This window comes from Manacus candei, unplaced genomic scaffold (assembly GCF_025592945.1).
Source record: "Manacus candei isolate 608988 ecotype Guabito, Panama unplaced genomic scaffold, ASM2559294v1 h1tg000034l, whole genome shotgun sequence".
Classification (NCBI taxonomy): domain Eukaryota; kingdom Metazoa; phylum Chordata; class Aves; order Passeriformes; family Pipridae; genus Manacus; species Manacus candei.
In genome coordinates this window covers 16539755-16562109 of record NW_026138082.1, presented here as the reverse complement: position 1 = coordinate 16562109, position 22355 = coordinate 16539755, and the positions used below count along the sequence as shown (strand labels likewise).

General features: G+C 36.5%; 1 long non-coding RNA gene across 1 annotated transcript; it reads left to right on the top strand.

Annotated features, from left to right (window-relative positions):
• Positions 1–8838: 8838 nt before the first annotated feature.
• Positions 8839–20645, top strand: LOC127473156 (uncharacterized). Its single transcript, XR_007905296.1, has 3 exons — positions 8839–8886; positions 14323–14441; positions 20592–20645. It is a non-coding gene; the product is annotated as an uncharacterized LOC127473156 (long non-coding RNA).
• Positions 20646–22355: the final 1710 nt, after the last annotated feature.

Here is a 22355-nt window from a genome sequence, read left to right as displayed (position 1 = left end):
AAAAAAGTCATATTTCTAAAGCTGAAAAACATTTCCCTGAGAAACAAGGTATTTTTCTACTATTTCTGTGAGGCATAGACTGCATGATACTCTCCAAGACATGACTGGGGGATACCTGAGAACAAGTATTTCCAGAAGTTATATGGTTTCAGAATTTAATTTAACCAGTTCTAAGACCCTAACCATGACTGAGAAAAGGAAGGAAAAAAGGAACAAATTTAAAAAAGATGGAAGAAAGATATAACTCAGGGAAATGTATGGCGTCTGCATTTCCTTCTGTGTTTCAATGGGAGTTGTAAAACTGGAAGTTGAATTATTAAAAAATCAAAAGAAAACACAGAAACAGAAGGAGGATATTTGGGTATCGCAATCTAATTGCATCAAAATATAGGAAAAAATCTAGAACAACAAAAGTGTGGTTCAACCAGATATCTCTATTCATAACAAAGCACGAGCACTGAAGTGGATAATATAGTAGTTTGAGTGCTCTTCATTGTTGGAGGACTTCAAGATATATAGAACAAACATCTGACCATAATGATACAGGGACAGTAGATCCTGCCTTCAGAAAGCTGGCCTCTTTCAAGGTTCTGTCCACTCTGATTCACTAAGACACATTGTTTATTAAATGCACCCTTTTCAGAAAACATATTTAGTGCTGTACCATGCTAAGGAGTCTAGCAGTCTAGCTGCATGATATGTTTAGGCACAATTGTCTTCTCATTGACCTCAGCAAAGAAAGGAACAGCAAAATGGAGTTCTATTTCGGTTACCTATCTGTCTTCAATCTTTTATGATCCATCAGCCTTGTCATGATGTTGTATGACAGAAACAACATAGGTCAAGTGCTAACTGTTCAGTTTTTGTAGGAGTTGGGTTACAGGACGGATGTTTGATGAGGCATCCTGGGAAATGAAGTCCCAAAGTACTCCCACACATGGGCAGTGAGATGCCCTTGGTAATTGGTCAAGGGAATCACATGTTACTTTGAGGCGTATATAAAAGGTGTCGTCTTATTTGAATAAAGAGGGTTTTGTGTTGAACCCCCAACTAGGTAGCCGGATCTGTGCAATTCATTTATATATTATATTAATATGCCACAAGTTTTGTGACCCAAATAACTAAATACCTCAATATAAAAAGATATGCTATATAATACAAGGAGGCTTCTGCATATGAAGAATTTCACAGGAGAAGTTAAAAATCATGAAATGACACTACTTCAAATATTGTAGGACACTTAACAGGTGTGTCTTTTAAAACATCTTTGGAACTGTTCTGTGTTATTGAATAAGAGTCTCACACTTCGCAAAAACTTTTAAATGCAAAATCTGTTACTTTCTGTTGCTGTGAAAGGAGAGCATAAAGCCTTGGGTTCTCTTTGGGCTTTTTGTTTGTTTGTTTGTTTGTTTTTCCCACAAATCCAGCAAAGTGTTGGCATGTTTTCTTTCTAAATTAGATATGAAGATTTTAGTTCCAAGCAAAACAAACCTCAATCTAATTACATTTAAGGGTAAGCAGAAGAAGGAAGGGACATTATGAAAAAACTGAACTCTTGAATCTTAAATCAAAATATCTATATTAAACTGGCTTTGCTTATCCCTAAACACTGGTACCTACTTATCAAGTCTCTTTCTAACTAAATACATCAAAGAAAGTGCAGCAGTGCCAAATCTATATACACTAATGAAGATATACTTGACTATACTGAGACAAGAGATAGAGGATTTTGAGGGATTTTTGGAAGAGGTTACATCCTCTAATGCCACACAAGAACATCATGATTTACATTATTACAGAGCAGTGCCAAATGAATTAGTAATCATCAGATATTTATTCCTAAGTGTCACAAAAAACTCTTTAGCAATCACCTTCCAGAAAAGCACTAGTTCAAATATTTGTCACATCCAGAAAATGTCATAGAACATAATGAAAAAGCGTGAATTATCTGCAGAGTAGTTAACCCTGTGCTAACCCATCACACCACAAACCTGAGCTCCACTCCACTTGCTACCTGTAATGCCCTGGACACTGAAACGTACAACTGATGCCACAGCTTGTGTGATGTTGTTTGTTCAACAGAGACAAGGAAGGAAGGGTGTGAATCATGCCTGAGTATTTGCTGCTACCTTAGCAAATAAAAATTGATTCTCACCTGACAAAAATCTTGTTAATTTTCCTGGGGTTTGATGTCTCTTTTTACTATAGGCTGTTACCAGTTTTAGATTGGATCACTTCTCATCTTTTGTATTGTCACAGGATTGCAAGGAAAGAAAGATTCATTAGGGAAATAGAAAGAATGAGAGCAAAGCAACATGAGCGAGGGTTTTGCTGGGAAAGCAGCTGGCTCTGGGAGTGCCAAGGGGCCTTACTGTCCCTATCCAACACCTCCAAGGCTCTCCCAGGAGCCTAAAGCCCAGGATCCCATTTCAATTCCCCAACTCCTGGTTGGCACAATGGGACTGGTCCTGGCTGTCATACCCTGCCCTGCTAGACCCCATGGGAAACCCCCACAACTCCAGGTCCTCAGAGAGCGTCTGTCACCTGGCAGAGATGAGAGATCAGGGTCTGGGGTCCATTTCCCAAACCAGACTGAGATATCTTGTCCAGTTTCAATTTACATATTCAGGAAAAATGCATCAGAGACAGATTTGTATGCTTGACTGCGAGCCCGAACCTCTAATTCACACAGTTGTGCTGCCTTTTCCCCCCTTCTCTGCTTCCTTACATTCAGTTCTCTGTTGCACAGTGGTTCAGCAACAGTATCTAAGAACTAAAGATGAGCCTTTTCCTAAGTTTACTGCACGGGATTCTGTATGTTCTTGTTTTAACCATTTCTTGCAGACACTCTGTCGAAGGGATGTTTGCTGCTCTGGACCCTCACTTTCCCCAGGCACTGCACAGTGCACAGAGCACAGCATGGCATGTGCAGAAACAGCTTGGTCTTTCTTCTAAAAACATGTTTGCTGACGTGACAGTAATATGTCAGCCAATGTCTTGATCAAAACATTACCCAATTCAACATAGTTTTTTTCGGGCTTAGTCCGAAAATCATTGTTTCCCAGTAGAGGAACAAATCACTGGGACCCAGGTGTGCAGCTGGTGTCAGTTGTTTTAAGGAAAATGCTATAAAGATCAAAAGACTTTTTACCACCCTTCTCTGCTTGTTTTAGGTATTATGTCTTCATTGTCTTGGCTTCTGGAGGAACTGTGGATTCCAACTGTACTCCCAATTTTAAGTGAAGAACAAAAATTTATATTTAAAAGGTTTTATCAATTTATTTATTATTAATGTAAAGCCTTGAACCTAAATACCACTGCCACTTCATCACACAAATTCAAAAATAGATAATCTGACTTAAACATATTGTTAGGTATTTCAATTTGGTCTTAAATTCAGATTGAACTCCTTCTTGGTTAAAAATAATGGATTTCCAAGATAATTTTAATTTAATTCAAGAGAGTATAATTAAACATACAAATTAAAAAATACAATAGAGGAAGAGATATGTGTAAAATACTTTGCATATAATCCGACATCATTATGGTCAAAGTCGTCTTAAAATGGGCCCCATTTCAGTCTTTAACTCCGTGTTTTCAACATAGCAATGAAAATAACTTTCAAATAGCAGTTGTTTTAACTGGATGTATTTCCTTATTAGAAACAATTGTCTAAAAGCCCTCACTGAAGCCCATACACCACCCTCAGAGAACAACACAGTGCAGCAAGTTTTACAATTCCAAAACAGAATTTGATGTGGTGGCTTCCACTAATTCAGACTGAAGCATCAGGGAAAGTAACACCAAAGCACTAAGGTTTGGATTTAAGGAAAAACAATTTATTTTCAGATCAGATACCTGCTGGTTTTAATTTAGATATTGGATAAACTGTCTAAAATGAAAGCAGCAGACTAAAATTGAGTGTTTTCCAACCTCCTCTAATTAAAATCAACTAGCTCATTGCACCTTTAATCAGAATCACCACTTCCTTGCCTGACCAGGATGACCTGCCAGACGGGAGGGGTGAATGTCATCAAGGACCATTACAGACTCCAGATAAGGAATGAGGGGTTTTGAAGAAACTGTGAACACACTCTGAGGAAGAAATTAGACTGGTGGACTTGAAGGGGAAAAAACACCTGCAAATTGTTTAAACAAGAACTTACGACACAGGTCAATAGGGATGTTTCTGACTGGAAATCACTTGCTGGAGAAGAAATTGGTTTTGAATACTTAACACAAATCAGTAGAGTAGGTAGGGAACATTTTAAGTTATTCATCTTTGTCAGGAAACCCTGATTTCTATCTTCCATAGCCTCCTCTACTCAAAGTGTGTCATGGGAAAAGTATAACGTCAGATGAACTGCGGTCTAATAATAAGAACATAAAGCAGAGAAGGAAACAAGGCATCTGAGCAAAGGTCCATGTAGCCCATATTCCATTTCTGAAAAGGGCCTGTACAAAATGTATGGTGAGAGAGCTTAAGAATAGCAAAAGCAGAGATTGATACTTTTTCTCCCTACTTCTCTGGTTTCCAGCAGTCTGCCATTTGGGGATTTTTTTTGGTTAAAAGCTGCATCTGCACCCTGGTTTGTAGCCCTTGATTGATTTTCTTCTACAAATTTGCCTAAGAGTTTTTCAAATCCATTTGCAGAGAGAACCTCCACAGGAGCCCCTGGAGATGAGTTCCAGACTTTTTCTTCATACTGTGTGTAAGAGCACTTCCTTTTCTTTGATTTATACCTGCAGCCTGACCATTTCATCTGACGCTCCCCTGGACTGTTGAGAGAAAAAGGAAATAATTGTACCCTGTTACATTTCTCCATGATAACCTATCATATCCTCCCCCTCAGCTGTTTTACAAATGGAGGAATCCTCATCTCTTTAAACACTATTCATATTATACTGGGTCTTAGTGGGATGGAGATAATTTTCTTCATAGCAGTAGGTACGTTGCTGTGTTTCAGATCTGTGACCAAACAATTGAGAGCTGCACTACATGACCCTTTCCACTAGATCCCTTTCCACTGAAATATTCCATTCTATTCTATTCTTAAAACAACGTTGAAAACACAACAATGTTTTATCCATTGCTGAACACTGTTTGCATGGTGCCAAGACTTTCTGTTTCTCACTCTGCCATCACAAGTAGACTGGGGATTGGCAAGAGGCTGGGAGAGGTTGCAGGCAGAACTGCTGACCCAAACTGACAAGAGAGATATTCCACATCATATAACATCATGCTCAACAATAAAACCAGGTAAGAATTTTTCCCAAGTAACCACTGTTGGGCATTGGTTAGCCGATGGTAAGTTATCGTGTTTGCACCACTTGTTTTTTTCTGTTTTTTTCTTTTTCTTCACCTCTACACATTAAAATGTCTTTACCTCAATCCATGAGTTTTCTCATTGTTGCCCTTACAATTCTCCACCTCATTCCACTGCAATGGAGTAAGAAAGGGAACAGTTGAGGTCTTACCTGCCAGCTGAGGTTAACCCCACACTCCCATGAAAAGTGCTTCCTACTTTTATTCATCTCGCAAACCCCAGGCATTTTCTCATTTGCCCTCTTCCATTTCTTTATGTTGAGGGTGATTTAAGTGAGAAGTATGTTTCATATTGCAGAAAATCATTTATTCCAAGCATCGGATTTTCTAAGACCAGAAACACTGTCAAATGGTTTCAGTCAAAACAACGAAAGCCAATGGCAAAGATAGTCCATTCCCCAGCTGAACTATTGTCACATACCCTCTATAACTTCCTACCTGCTAACTCCAGAGACAATATTGTAAAAATAAGTTCTGTATAGCGTAGTTCATCTAGTTCCAAACCCCTGCCATGGGCAGGGATATCTTTCACTAGATTAGGTTAATCAAAGCCCCATCCAACCCGGTCTTGAACACTCCCAGGCATGGGACATCCTCAGCTTCCCTGGGCAACCTCTTCCATTGTCTCACCACCCTCATAGTAAAGAATTTTTCCTTCCATCTAATCTACATCTGCCTTCTTTTTGTTTAAAACCATTACCACTTACCCTATCGCTACGTAACTGAAGCAAGAGTAGATTAAAACAAAATAACATTGAGAAGGATTATGTCAAGCAGGGAACAGCATTTGCACTAATGTGTACTATCTAGGATACAAATCATATTCAAAAATAACATTTAATGTAAATCAACTAAATTTTCCCCTGGGATAAAAGCTTATCTGCTAAGCAACACTGCAGTGACTTTTGTGATCAAGTTATTGCCAGACTGAACTTCTGGAAATGAAACGCTAATATTTCAAGAATAATCTGGTTTTAGAAAAGCTGTTAATTTTTGGGGTTCTGGGGGGTGGGGAAGGGCAGTTAACCAAGAAATGTCAAATCTGCAGTTTATACTTGTTTTTCATCAACCTTTTCATTATATATTGTATTCTATATGTAACATAAGTATGGACATTCTTTAACTATCAGTTTTATATCAGCACATTTTGCGTTTTAGTTTAGATATTGGGTGCTCTTCTGAAGGACATGTCCCTGTATCTTCCATTTACTAAGATTCAGATCATCTCAGGGTGAAGTGAAAGGGTCTCATAGTGCCTGAATTCCTTTCAGGTGAACCTAAACAAAAATTATATATATTTCCGGAGATTTTTGGTTCTCCAGTTTCTTGGCATTCAGTCCACAGGACCAGATTATAGATAGTGTGAAACAACCTCCGTAACATAAATGCAGATAGTGGGAACATGACATCCTTATTCCTTCACATGCTCACTTGTGCTACATTCATTAATGCTGACATAGCCTAGAAAGACAGCTAAATGTAGAAACTCATTGTGGAAGGATTCTTTCAAATATGTTGGCAAGATTCACTTTCTGATGAAAACATGTTATTCAACAGTTTTTAAGGTGTTCCTCATCCACAGTATTTACAAACATTCTTTTTTTTAATATAGGCTTTCTGGATACATGGAGACGCTGATACATTCTCTAGTGCCTCAGAAGAATGTTTCTCTGAGGCTGTTTTATAGATTAGTTGTGTAGCATATGCTGTAAATGCTTAAATTTTGAATGGCTGCAGTCAGTCATGGCTATTTAAAATACAAAATACATGCTTTATCTAGACCCATCTACCACTTGCAAAACTTTATAATCAACACAGATTCTTCAATGTGAAGTGCTAGAAGCTGCAAAACCTAAGTCTGATGCAATTATAAGAAAGTTACACTGTAAGAATCGTATTGCTATTGACAGTAATATTCAAAAGCACTGAAGTTAATTTTGCCTAATGTTAACCTTAAAGGCCCCAGACCCGGCCTGCTATCAATCTGTTATGAGAACTTGCTATGTGACCCAGACATTGGTACCTAGTGTCCTTTGAGGAGTTCAAGCACAAGATGACAGGAAAGGGCTTGAAACATGATTGAATACTCATGACTGTAAATTACTCATTGATGGCAATTACTGCTCACAGAAGAATTGCAACCTTGAGAAAAAACTGTTATGTACATGACAAAGAGGAAGCAGCCAAGCAAAAAAAAATCCATCCGATTTTGCAGGATAACACACTTGCCACCATGTGGGTAAGTATCACTTAGTAGTGTTGCACGGTACGTAGTTTGAAGAATGAAGGGTGCAGGATAAAAGTTTAAAAAACTGCCTAGAAACTAACACAATCTGTGCAGGGAAAATGGAAATGGGAATTCCACGTAAGAACATAATGGGAATTATCTTATGGAGAAATTTTCCAAGCTGTGAGTGCCCTGCCCACTTTTCCAGCCTGATTTTACTGCCTGCTCCAGTTTCCCCTGCTCCCAATGCCTGATTTCTTAATGTCCTTTTGTACTGACAAACTCTTACTCAGGACAGGTTACAATTTTATGAGAGACTCTGTGTGTTTATTTGCCACGGTCCGTAAGGGGAGGGGAATGGGGCCATGACACAGCACAGACGGCTCCAGATTCAAAGCAGAGGTGCAAATAGAATCCCTTATTGAGGCGTGCAGGGGTTTTATGAGTTCAGGCGGGGAAAGGGCTAGAACATGGGGCGGAGCATGAGACAGACGACCAGGGGAACAAATGGGATTAAGAACTCGGGAGAAGAGGGCGGAACCGGGGAGGAACTGGGGAGGAAAAGATCCAATGGTAGCTCTCTCCTCACTGCAGCTTTCTCAGCCAATCAGAGGGAGGAGCGGGGAAGCGGAAAATTTGTGGCAAGCCTGGGCATGCCCAGGTTATACAAATATAGGAGCAACATACAATGTGCATATTTAAAACCACATAATAACTGTAAAGTCCATATAATAAAGTCCTGTCGATTGCTGTATGACTTTTTCCACTCCTGAAACTACTCCCATCCTGAATCTTGCTCCTTCACATTTCTTTGTATGTGTATGTGTGTGTTTCTGTGTGCATGAAAGTGTAGGCTCACAGAAGAATAGGGAATTTACTCAAAGTAGCCTACACAGTAAACTACAAACCAGCCCATAGAGGAAGGCAGGAAAAAAATCTTTCCAGTACAAATTCCTTTTTGACAAACCTGAGTATCCATTAACTAAGCACATGAGCAAGACACTTTGTACCAAGCAGCCATGGGAATTTCCCAAAACCTGTTGAAACAGTAATGCACCTGCAAAGTTTCTCCTGTCCAGCTATGGCCATCTGCAAGGCAGTTAAGAGAGGCTTGCAAAACATCAGGAGGCTGAGACTCAAGGTTACTCACACATTGGAGGGAAAGGAAAAGGAACTCTACTAGCATCCTACAGATGCCCTGAACCATGGAGGAGAATCAAATTAGTTGGAGTGATTTGTTAAGAGTTAGAGAAAGGACACTTACCTTTTTTTTTTTCATAAAACAAAAGGAATAATAAGTGCCCTTGCTCGGTCAGACACAGAGCTAGACCAAGTATGTGAGTCAAGATTTTCATTTACTGAAGCTATACTGAGTCTTTCTCAACATCCTGTGCTTTTCCGTTTGCTCAATAGTCTTGCCTTTTAGATACAGAAATCAGATTTTCCAGTCTGTAGTTTCCAGGTTCCCCTCTGTGGCTCACAGACTTTTTTATTTTGTAATGGGAGTTACTCTTCTAGCACAGTAGAAATTGCATTGCACTGTTTACAGTGAAAGTTTACAAGGCTTTGCCAGATGCTCTGCAGTTTCACATCTGAGTTACTCCAAAGATTTCTCCCAAACATCATCCAGTTCTGGAAACTTACCTGACTTTTCTGTTTGGTCTCATTCCTCCTGTATATTCACAACAAATGTATTTAACTCCTCTGATCCCTCTGCTGTAAAGAATAGTGGGGAAGTGGTAATTATCAAAGACTTAAGCAGTAGACTAATACAAAAATCTGTTGCACACTCTGCTCTGTCTTGTTCATGCCTGAGTAACCTGTTACACCTTGATCATTGATTATCCTGTTTGTCTTCTTATATGGAAGAAGTAAACAACTACTTACTAGCAACTTGAGCATTCTCTGTGAACCACTCTGATTCTGTTCTAGTCTTTGGACTTTGTCTTTAAGCTCAGGCTGCCATGTTTTAGGGGCTTTCTTTTTCTTTTCATTTAGATAAGCTCTCAATTTTCTATAAGGTTGACCTTTCCTTACAACAGCCTCCTTAAGTTTTCTATCACATCAAGCTGATCCAGTAACAACTGGACTTTTTTTTTGGTTTTTTTACTTATGTTTTACTTTGTAACTTTTTTTTAATTTTACTAATAGTATACATTTTTATAGTACTTTTCCTTGCAGATATCAGAGTGCTCTAGGAAGGAGATAAATAGCACTAGCTCAGCTCTTGAGAAAGGGAAACACAAGTGGTGAAATAGCTGTCCCTAAGCCTTTCGATAGACCACTAGCAAACCAGGAATAAAATCCTCCTAAGTCTCAATAGTCCTTGCATTGTATATGCCAATAGGATGGAATTCATATGCATGTTTATACACTTCAATGAGCATCCATCCAGCCATTTTAGATTTGCTATTCAAGAAGACCTCTACAATCATACATGATTTAGTGAACATTAACAGCAATGCAGAAAAACAGGAAAGTATATTTAGGATAGATTAACAAAAGCAACCTTGACTTTTAAATTTAAAATATATGTATATTATAATAATAACTGAAAAATGAAGCAGTTGCTTCAAACTTCTTTCAGTACTAATAAACAATGAACTGCAGTGGCTCAGCTTGAGTCTAGTAAAAAATGCATTTATGCTTCAGTACTGTGACAGGACAGTTTTCAGACTGGAACAGTTTCAGGCTGGGACATGCTGAACTCAGCTTTGCAGTATTCCTTGCTCCATAAAAAAAAAAAATGAAATATCATTCAAAGTGCAACTCATTGGATATCATTCTCTATTGCATGAAGGTTCCTTCACACTGCTTGGCTGGAGAAACAGTCATAAGGTAAATAAGAATAAAAGTTATTTGCACTAGGTAGTTCTTGTCACTATCAGTCAAAATTGTGCAGGTAATCACTTCAGTGTGAGATCTATTATAGAATGACTCCTGCTTGAATTTAAACAGGCAGCAGAGAAAAAGGAATCAAACTAAGAATGAAGGAGAAACTGATGCAGCAGGGAAGATTTCAGTGTGTTACTTGATATCATTGTATAAAATTTTGTGCAATAAACAAAGACTACATCTTTATTTCCTGAAATTATATTCTATAGAGTCAAAACATCACACATGCAAGTAGAATGTGAGAGCAAAAGGGAAATTTATGCAAGATTCTTGTTTAAGAAAGTGAGCAGTTTAGGTTTTTTTTTTTTTTGTTCCGACTCCAACTTAAAGAATTGCAATAATTACAATAGGCCAGGCCTTTTTTTCTGTGCTGGCAACAGTTCATTCTTACTGTTAAAAAATTTATATATTCTTAGAACACACTCATTGGCAAGCAATAAATATTTTGAGCCTAAATGTATTTGAAGACAAGACGCAGTTTTGCTGTGATTTTACCAAAATTTACCATCACATCCACAGATGACTGGCACTATGAACTGTCTCAGGTACTCTTAGAGCACCTCGCACCAGACCACCTTCTTCACTTCCACTTGAATGCAGCTTTTCCTTCTTGAATTATTCCTAAATAATTATGAAATAACACATACAGTAGTCCCATCATATTACAGTCATCTCAAAGTTCTTTGCATGTCTTTTATGACATATACTACAGTATCAGAGAAGAAAGTTATGTTGTGATAGCCATTAATGTCATAATCTCTGTAAACTGAACAAAGACCAGAATTAAATATTATTCTTGCTGCATCAGTCATGTTGTCTTAAACCAAAGATGTGATAAGTTTTACTGTTAGATTAGCAGTTTTTCGCTACTAAGAGTATGCATACTCATCATTTTTACTTCTTCCTAAAACTATTTTTCTTTCCATGAGGCCATTTACAATTGCCATTTTAAATTCCATTGCTTCTGTGAGCTCCTGTTCCTGAGAAACATAAACATGTACCTCATTGCAACAAGAAGTGATGAACTGCAGCATGATTTTTTGAGTTTTGTATTTTAAAAAAATACTTGGTATAAATCAAATCTTGGAGTTTAAATCCAATTCAGACATTATGTTATTGCCTTTGAGACTTAATAGCAGCAAGAGTGTTTGAGTGATACATCACAAGAATCATCCCTTTCTGTTCACGATCACAGCAGCTGTGCTGAGAGGAAACACCGTGGCTGATGGAGCCCATGAGGAAAAGCTGTTACACTATTCTGTATTCATTACTGAGCCTAATTACTCTCAGATTACAATGCAAAATGCATCTGCTTTGAATGACATTCTAGTAATAGACATGCAGAGTGAACCAAATAGTTCTTCCTAATGTCATGCAAGTGATTTCTTCTTTAAGAGGGTGAATGACATCAATGTGCACATATATATTATTCACAACAATTTAACAATTTAACCCCAATTATTCACAGCAGTGGAATGGGGTTTTTTCATGTATCCAATAAAACATTCACATTGTAAGTGACATCTATAATATTGTATCCGGGAACATATCCATGTTGTCTGGTCCAGGCACTCATGACAATGTGCTTGCAACCCAGCTTGAAAGACTGGTGGTGGTTCAGACTTACACTCCATCTCTGCAGCTCCTGGTTTCCACACAAATAAAATACAATCCTGTAGGCTAAATGGGAGCAGCAGAGCCCTTCAATGAAATGCCAGATGAGGGCAATGGGGACACTCTTTTTCTTACACTTGCAGCAAGAACAATGGATTTATCTGGAGGATCTGATAACTTAAAAGAGAATTGAACTAATTGCCACTTACCAAGTTTGCTTCTGCTCTTGGGTTTGGTTGGTTGGTTGGTTGGGTTTTGGGTTTTTTTTGTTTTTTCTTTTTAGTTATTGTTCCAGTTTGCCTGAAATAATAAATTTCAAATTCCATTTTTAGAGGGATTTAGAATGTCTTCTAGAATATTTAAGGGCAAGCTATTCTAATACTACATTAGCTATTATAGCTAACAGAGGTGCTGTTTTAAAAGGCATTTTCTTTTTCTTTTTCTGTTTTTTTTTTTTTTTTCAATAGAAAGATAACATGTCTCAAAGAAAGAAGAAGAACAAGCAACAGTGTCCATATCAAAATTTTTGGTATGGATCCTGTAACTTGATAAAAGCAACCTACTGGAAGAAATGTTTTCTGTGGATTAGAAAGTTGTATACTATGATTTAGCCTGCATTGAATTTGTACTGATGAATTATAAATGACTTAAAATAATGGTGTAAACAACTGTAATGAAAATCCTGATTTTGGAAGTTTACTGGCATATGATGGAGTACCACTGCAATAAGACTTTTACATTTGCATAACTCTTCAATATTTTATTAAAAAAAATTAAACATGCTCTAAAAAACTTAGCCACTCAATACTAATTTATGGTGTTCTCTTTTTTTTCATAAAAAATTCTGCTTTAGATTAAAATTATCTAAGTTATTTCACCAAATCTCACTTCATACTCCTCAAAGGACCTCTTTCCACTGAAAATATTACCCATCGCTTGTTACCTTCTATAAAAAGCTAGTGCAGACTTTCTATTTTTAACTCATCCTGGAGCTTGAAAAAGAGGTATAACTGGGGGGTATAACTGTAGAACCTCGAGGTTCAGCATGGAGATTTGCCTTTTTTTTTCTGTCCTTGGTATCCAATCACTTTCACTTCCCTCTGCAATCCTGGATTCTAAAGATATGGAAATTAGTCCTTTCTAATTGCATCAATGAACATTGGAGTTGTAAAAGTGGAGAGGCAAAAAACTGTCTGTAAGACTTGAAAAGAGTCAGTAGTGTTAAAATGAACAAATGAAAAAATAGTCAATATAAGAGCAAGATACTCCTACAGCACACATTACTTTCAAAAGCAAATAAAGAAAATCTCTTGTCATGCCTTGGTAGTAACATGGGAACACCTGAATGAAAAGAATGTTACAAATTTCCAAGCTCAAAACAGCATTTAGAAGAGAAAACTTGAGAGCAAATGCTTTTCCCATTCAATTTTTACTGTCATTTGACATGTCTGGAAATGCTGAAAAATTATCCCATATATATATTTGGCTTACAGAGGAGACATGGATAGAAGCAGATGTTTCTGCAGAAGATGGAGTACTGAAAAACACAGATAAATAACAGTTTTCTGGCATTCAGAGATTTTAATATCATACTTTACTGTTCTCCCAGAAAGGAAAAAAAGAGGAGGTGGACATCTGAAATGCAATTTTCATCATTACTGTCTGGCAGCAGAAAGTAGAGAGAGAGAGATATCTGACTGACAATAAAAGCTTCTCAAGCAGTGCAGTGTGGGGGGAGAACTGTATGAGGTTTGTGGAGTTTCACAATAGAGAAGACTGTAAAAGGCAGTCTGTGATAAAGCAATTCTAGAGGAACATCCTTCTAAATGTACATAATATCTGACAGTGTGTCAAGGATACTAATTCTGAAGATGAAGATGACATTGAAGTTGAAGAGGCTCATAGAGAATTAGAATGTTTCAGAGAATTTTTCTCTTGAGAAGCAAAACAGTGGCTTTCTTATATATAATTCATCATCCCACCTGGTTATTTATAGCTATCACAGATATCAGGTAAGCAAAACATCCTGGATTCATTGTTGATTATGAAGCATGATTGCCTAGTGTAGTGTCGTATATTGCTTCATTGTTCCACTGATTAAGAGCAATTGTTTGTTGAATGTTTTTAAAGGATTGCCAAATCAGTGAAATTGGAAAAAAACAGTCAAAAATATTTTTAGAGTGTTTGTCTCCAACAAACTCAGATGACTCAGGAGCATGCACTTATTTATGTCTCTAAATTTTTTTCAGTTTATTTTCAGGAATATAATTCAAGAAATTCTACATATTAAAAACATGGAAAGGGAGAAAAATAAACAAAAGCCCTAAACAAACAAACAAAAAACCCAAAACTGCAGGGGAAAGGATGTAACATGGAAGTGTAAGAGAATCTATTTTTTCCACTCTTGCTCTTATTTTCCAACTGGATTACCTCTCAAATCATTTGTAACAATTAAAGGTAGTATGGTGGTATGTCAGATTTGACAGATATATGAGTGAATACATGCATATACAAAATAGAATAACAATATGCTAATGGTGATGATACCTGGTACCATCATTATGGTATTTTAATGTCTTATCATTACTACTCCTATTGACTTGAAAGTAAATGCTGTCTTCAAGAAATATAACCCAACCTAAGGTCTTGGTGGAGGCATGTATTTACTACTGTAAAGAAAAAGCTGTTGTCAATATAGGTGTTTCCTTTCAGATTTGCCAATAAATTGACAGTAGTCAAATAGTATTTGCATTTAGGGAGCAAAGTTTCTTTGCAACAGAGACAGAGGAGAAACATCAATTTTACCGTTACAAACGGGACTTAAAAGTACTGTTGTCTCTCCTGAAATCCTAGCACCTGCTGTTGTCTAAGTTTTCTTCTGGGCTCCTTATAGATTGAGATCCATATCTATGTCTTCTTTAGACACCTCCTTAAATTTGCAGATGACAGAAGACAAATAAAAAAACGTTTAAGTATACTATACTTTTTGTTATTTACAGAACAATAGGGCCAAACTTTGGTCATGATGGCTTAAACTTGTGCCTAAGCCACTGGTGAAAAATTTGGTGAAGAGTTATAACCATGTGAAAAAAATATGTATTTGTTGATTGTGAAGTATGGAATGAAATAATAAGATTTTTTTTTTTTGGTTTGCCTGAGTTTAGTAATCAGCTTGCTACAGTTAGAGTTTATGCTAATCATATATTTAGCTAAATTAGGAGAAAAAAAAGGCAATTAGATAGTCAAAAGGAATCTCTACATGCATCCAGCTATACAGTACGGGTTATTAGTAGAAAACCATATATGAAATGCTTCGATTAGCCTGAACTGCATGCAGTAAGGACTGTGAGAGAAAAGTACCCAACAATTCCTGCATTGCCAAAGAGAAAGAGGACATACACTGGAGGGAATTGCTGATTGACAGATTGATTTTTTGGGTAATTTTGGTATTTTTTCCCCTTGAGGAGAAATCTAATTCTTTTGTGAGCCATAGGTGAATACAAAGTCAGCAGAAGTCTCTTAAGGATTCGTGGTCACATCGTATCAGCAGAGAGAAAATGTTCCCCCTAAGTACTTCTTTTGATACCTGTTCAAAAAGAGTTCACTGATTGAGTCAGGGCTGCTTTCCTCCGCTCCCCGTGACATGATAATTGCTTTAACACAGTTATATTTGAATTAAGCCACATTGCCCACAGCTTGTCTCTTTTCCTGTGACATTAGGCTAGACCTGATCTCAGCCTGAGGCGTTAGCAGTAGATAAAACCTTACTGAAGAACACAGTTTTCACACAAGTAAGGAGGTCAAGCTCAACACTGGAAGTGAGCTCTAGTGAGAAACTTGGCCACTGACACTTCAGCACTGCAGTTAGCCACCCAATCCTGAAGGGACTTTACTATCATGTACGGAGAATACAATCAGTACCCATACAGCACTCTATTAGTCAGGTGCCTTGATTTAGGTTTTGGGGTGACCAAACTACTGCATACTGGGAATGAGCAGTTCATCCCTAAGTTTCTCACTTTGTCTCAGTGTCACTATAGGAGTAAAAAGATTAGCTTAGAAATCAAAATCATGCTTTTCAGCACAGAGAGAAAAACTTACTTTCTTTTAAATCACTCCTATGGCTAGGAAACCTCTTTTGTATATCAAACTTGTCATAATTCTATTTTATTAGCACAGTAGGTCATCATGGGACATGTTTTTACAGTTTTCCTGGAATGAAAGAAAGATTGCATCCACTGCTAAGATTTACAAAAAATCCCTAAACTTTATTGCCATCATATCAAATTGCTGAAGTTATTTTATTATTTTATTTATTCGGAAATTCTCTGGCCAAATTTGCACAGTCATTTTTTTTTTTTTTTGACTCTCAGCTTTCTATTTGTTTGTTACAAATCAAATTAAAAACACTTTAGGGTGGAGCTGAGGTAGATTTACTATTTCTCTGCCTCTAGGACAATGCAAGATTTAAAATCTACAAAGCTTTTCAATACCACCTCATAAAAATAAACTTGATGAAATATACAATATTTCTAGGGTCTAAAGCAAATTCTGGCTTTTTGATCTTCATGTAATTTCTACAGTATTTTCATGAAATCTAAATAAAAAGAGACACTAGGAAACTTTACTGTCTCCTCTAAAACTTAGTTGATATATTTCTTCTGGAGATACCAGAAAATCTCACTAAAAGTAACAAAGAATGAGCATAAACTCTCCAAGCTTCCAAGTAGTGAGAACCATAAAAAGCAATCTACTCTTTCAGCTGTTGGTAGCTTATACTAAAGAAAGCTATTCCACACCTAAGTGTAATTTCTATTCAAACATATGTTCAAAAGCGATCCTTTTTGTCTCTGTACACGACAGTAATGAGCTAATCCTGCCATGGGCAGGAGCTGCTGTGTCTCCATGGTATCTTGCAAAAAGGCTTGGTGTCCTAAGAACATAAGAGGGTGGTCAGGAGCTAGACCAAAAACTCTGAGGCCACATACAGCACAGAAACCTACAGTAGGGGCAGCATCTACTCCCCTAGCAGGTCTGAGGCAAAATCTAGCATTTTAACTGTTATTTTATATATACACACACGCACGCATACATTTATTATAAATATGCACCATGCTCATTTCCATCTCATTGAATTTTTTGCTTTTAATAATGTCCAGCAAATGTCAGTAATTCTTGTAAAATACTGAATCATTTTGAACACCATGGATATATATAGAACAAATACCTACAAATGTAACGCTATTCAGTGTAAAGAGCTCTGTATTCACTTGTCACAATGACTGGGTTGCCCAATAGTCCCATTCCAGTTAGGAACAGTAACAACCCTCATTTCTCTTCTTTCTTGTTCCAAAAGTTCTTTGACTCTGTTTTGTCTCTGTAACTTTGAGAACATAACAGAAAAATAACTTTACTATAGCTATGACTGAGCACATAGTATGGTACCTTTGATTTTCCTTCATTTGAGATTTAGGGCTGATCCTGGTAGGCAATGGGAATTAATTTCATGAAAGTTGCTTCAAAAGCCTTTCAAAAAAGCTTTAACTTTCACAAGATCACACTGTCAACACCCAAACTGCAAAGAAATGCATACTTCCTAAGGGTTTTCTACAGACTTTTTTTTTCTCCATTATCATTGAGCTCATTTCCTGTCTAGTGAAAGCTCTGAATCTTTCTTAACATGCTTATTACAGGATAAGGTGTGGTTTTCCCATCAGCTCAGCAAAGAGATGATGTGCTGTTCAGAGCCACAGCTACAGTCTGCAAGACACACTGTGAATTAGAGTTCTACTCCCTGTCATATCTCTAACCAGTCTAAAAGCTAGGGAGGGGGAGATCAAGTCAGGCTACTCAGGCACTGAATTATTTCTATATTTATACAGGTTTCATACTAGTAATTTATATGATATAATGTTTATGCTTCATATTTCTGTCCGTTGTGCCAGCTAAATTAAGGGGTCCAGTAGTTCTAGCATAAAATAAGTATGATGAAATAAGGTCCTGTTCTAAAGTGTCTGATGTCAGCTTGTTGTGATAGACTTCATAAATAAAGTAATTACTTAGTCCTTCACTATATGAAATTTCTAATCTGTTAGTTGAGTGTATATACCTTACTTCTATATATTATGAAACCTATTATACTCTTATAGTACATAAAGCAGACATTCAAAATGACACAGAAGAGCTTAAAGAAAAATGTTTTAACAACCTGAGGTCAAAAGATTAATATGATTTTAGTTCTACACGCTAAAAAAATATAATGGGTATTTGCATTCTACTTTATTCTAGTGAAATATTTGTATCTAGGTCATCTACCCAGAGCTCACAGAGCCGACACAGAACTCAGTATATATCTGCTCCTTGCTAGATAAAGAACTCGACGCCAGACCATTCCTGAAAGGACAGCAGAAATCTACATCTAAATAACTTTGCTACATTTAAGTGAAACTTCTTTCTTTTATCTGCTCCAAATTTGTATTCTGGAGGCAACAGCTAGCAAGAATAGAGTAAAAAAACAATAGCTAAAGAAACAAATAAACAAATAACCCTTCTCCCAGTGAGATGAAAAATATTATTTAAAAAAAAAAAAAAAAAGGCAAAACCAAAAAAGAAATAAACAAACAAAAATAAAATCCAAAAACAGAAACAAGTTTCTACATATCTTAGTTTTAAGACAGGAATAACAACCAGCTCATCCCACTGCTGCCAGGACAGTACATAAAGCATAGAACTTGCTCTGCATTTCTTGAGTTTCCAAAGAGGACTGCTGTGACTGTTGAGCAATTCACAGCACATACATTTTAGACCAAACTCATTTAGGTCCAATTTTTAAAATAAAAGACAATGAAGTAGAACATATGAATACTAAGATACTGTATGGAACACCTGTAAGAACATTATTGTGAGCTAGAATATAACAGTATTAGCTGGAAATTCTTAGGTAAGTTTATGCAAAAATTTTTAATTCTATTTCTTTTATAAATTAAGGATTCATTTCAATAAATTTCTTCTCTGTAAAGTAACACTAATTTATGAAATAGAAATAGAGGGAAAGGTTTTTCTTATGAAATATCATTTTCCTATGAAATCACAGAACCAATAACAGAATTGTTGAGGCTGGAAAGGGCCTCAAGATTGACAAGTCCAACGCACTCCCCAAAGCCGAGTCAGCTGGCGCAAGTTGCTAAGGATCATGTACAGCTGGGATTTGTATATCTCCATGGATGGAGACTACACAGTCTGTGTAGTAAATGTCTTCTGGTATTGGTTCACTCTCGTGTCTCACTGAGATTATGAATGTCCATTATGATCACTCTTGTTACTTTTAAGCAGAATTTGCTATGTTTAAATTAGTGCCCTCTGCCTCTTGTCCTCTCACTAGGCACCATCAAGAAGAATCTCTTTTTCAACCCCATTCATGAGATATTTCTAATGTATATATATATAAAATATAATTATGTGTAATCAGATTCCCCCGGGCCTTCTCTAGGCTGAGGAACCCTAGCTCTCTCAAACTCTATAATAAGAGATCCTCCAATCCCTTAATTATCTTAATGGCCCATCACTGAACTTGGTCCAGTAAGTCTACATTTTATTTGTATTGAAGAGTCTAGAACTGGACCCAGCACACCAGATGTGTCTCACCAGAGCTGAGTAGACTAGATGGATCACCAGCTCCAACCTGCTAAAAACACTTATCCTAAAGCACTCCAGGATGGTGTTGACAGTTAGAATTTAAATACTATTTTTATTTTCCAAGTACGTATTGCAATTTTTGGCATATTGCCATCTTTTACTTTTCTGTTATATTAATAACTTACTGCTCATAAAAAGGAAAAAAATGCCATAGTGAAAATGGTTTCAACCCACAGGAGGTGACCACAGATAGTGGACTACATACATTTGTGAATTAAGCTGTAGCAGAAATAGGCAGGATTTATATGGTCAGATTTAATTTTTGACAGGTATTGTGAGTTAATATTATGGACAAAGAGCATTACTAGTAAAGAGTAAGTGGAATGAAAAAAATTCTAAGTATATCTGATCTTGACTGTATAGGTTGTAGCTTGACGTCACCATCCTCTCCATCTTTTATCTGCATAGTATGAATTCATACTCCAGTTATACAGTTCTGACTATTTCTGAAGAAAGAGAAACTTCTTTTATTTTCGAGTTGTATTTTTGTTTTAAGGAAACATGAAACAACGTAAGCAAAATGTCTCTCTTCCCGATGGTTTGAAAAATATTAAACATTGCATAATTCATTGCAGCAATGTACTCCTATATTTACAATTCTTTTTGGTTTATTACAAACCTTTTCTTAAGACATAGAACATATTTCTTCTTAATCCTTAGAGGTAAACAAACTGTAGTTATTACATTAAAGAATTAAGAAAATTTATTTTAGTATAGGATTTGAAGCTTGGGGAATTTTGCCTCTTATTTTGCTGTTTGTTTCGCTTTTTTTCATTAGCTTTTCATCATAATTTTTGTTTTGCTTGAGGTAATTTTACCCATCTGTCTCATCAGATAAGAGAAACAAATGGAGAGCAGGTCCTGAAAAGAAAGGAGGATACACAAGGTGGCATAGAAGAAGCTTCCACATATTAACCCTTTCTGACTTGCCAGCAACAGGGAAATAGAGGTTGGATGTACTGTAAGAAATCATGGTAACTGAATTTGTAATGACCTCTTCGATTGGTTAGACTGCTCTCCTTCTTGATAGTTCCAAAGGAACTGCTAGTCTCCCTGGAAGATGTTGAGAATCACCCAGGTCACTTGTTTTGTGCATCTTTTTTTTTTTATTTTATTTTTTGTTTTTTCTTCTATTGAGTCTGACCTGGCTAAGAAAGAGTACTGTGTTTTGCCACTTCCACAACCTCACAAGAGGTTCAAACTATGCACTTACAGAAATGTTGCACTGCCACAAAACCAAAACCAAAACAAACAAACAAAAAAACCCCAAACAAACAACAAAAAAAACCTACTATTGGTATTGAGAGATTTGATATTTCCCTAGTGGATATGTCTAAAACCAAAAAGGGGACAATATCTTTACAGATCAATTTCCTCCCATTATACGTCTCCTCTCCTCACCTGTCCATGATGATCAAAACTGAAGAGATGAATTAGAAAAACTTATCAAAGAGGCAGAATAAAATGAACTAAATTATATGCAATAGAACAAACAGCCTACAAGCTCCACCTTTTTGTTTTACTATAACTCTGGATAAACCATGTATCTTACCTCCACCAAAAATAAGTCACACTAATTTCTGCCTTACAACACAAGAGTTTGCAGTATAATGTCTTCTCTTTGGTTCTCTCCCCTTACTTTTTTTGACAGAAGGTTCTGATTCCCAGTCAATTAATACTGAATATAAGAACTAACCTAATAGCATGATTTTGAAATAATTTTTATAGTGCTTTGAAACTCAGTGTAAAGCATTTAATAAGTCTAACATGCTTTTCTAATTTACCAAAAAAAACCAAACAATTGAAACAAAAAACCATAAGGTTCCCTTCAATTACTTTGCCTATGATCAGTGCCCTTTTTTTTTTCTTTTTATTTATAGGTGTATCATAAATATAGAACTAGCTGGTGTTTTTAGGGAAAATAGTTGTAATGCATACCTTATTAGTTTGAATGACATTAGAGTTACCCAGTGTTTGAAAACCTCTCATAGAAGATTTCTGAAATGAGCTTTATATTATTACTCTTTGTCATGGTTATACCACAACATTGCTTTTACTGCTACAAAAAGAAAAAATCTTTCTCTTTTCTTCTCTTGTTTCCTTTCAGTTATTTTTCTGGAATTTATCCTTCATAAATATGATTACTAACTATTGGAGAAGAGCAAGCCAAAACAAATAAACCCTTTTCCAAGACTGTATTAATGTTTTCATAATCATTCTGTTTCTACCTCAGAAGAAACAAATAATTCCCTTAACTGTGTACAAGTAACTTTACTTATGAAACCCACATTATGGTTTCAGCCTCTTGGCATACAGTCAGATTGCAGCTGCATGTGCACATTTTTCCTGAAAAGACTGCTCTGGATTTCCCTCTGCAAACTAAAGATCTCTATAAAACACTCTATAGAGTGTTCTGTGTGCTGGGCGGCAGTACTAAGTTTCCACGCCAGCTCTAGACCCTTGGATATATTTTTAACTTGACAATCTCCCTGGGATTCCCAACTAAAACACAGTCCAGATTCAGCAAACTATCAAAATATGAATTTAATTATGTATTTAAAAGCAGATTAGGCTTGGCTTTTGTGATAATAAACATTA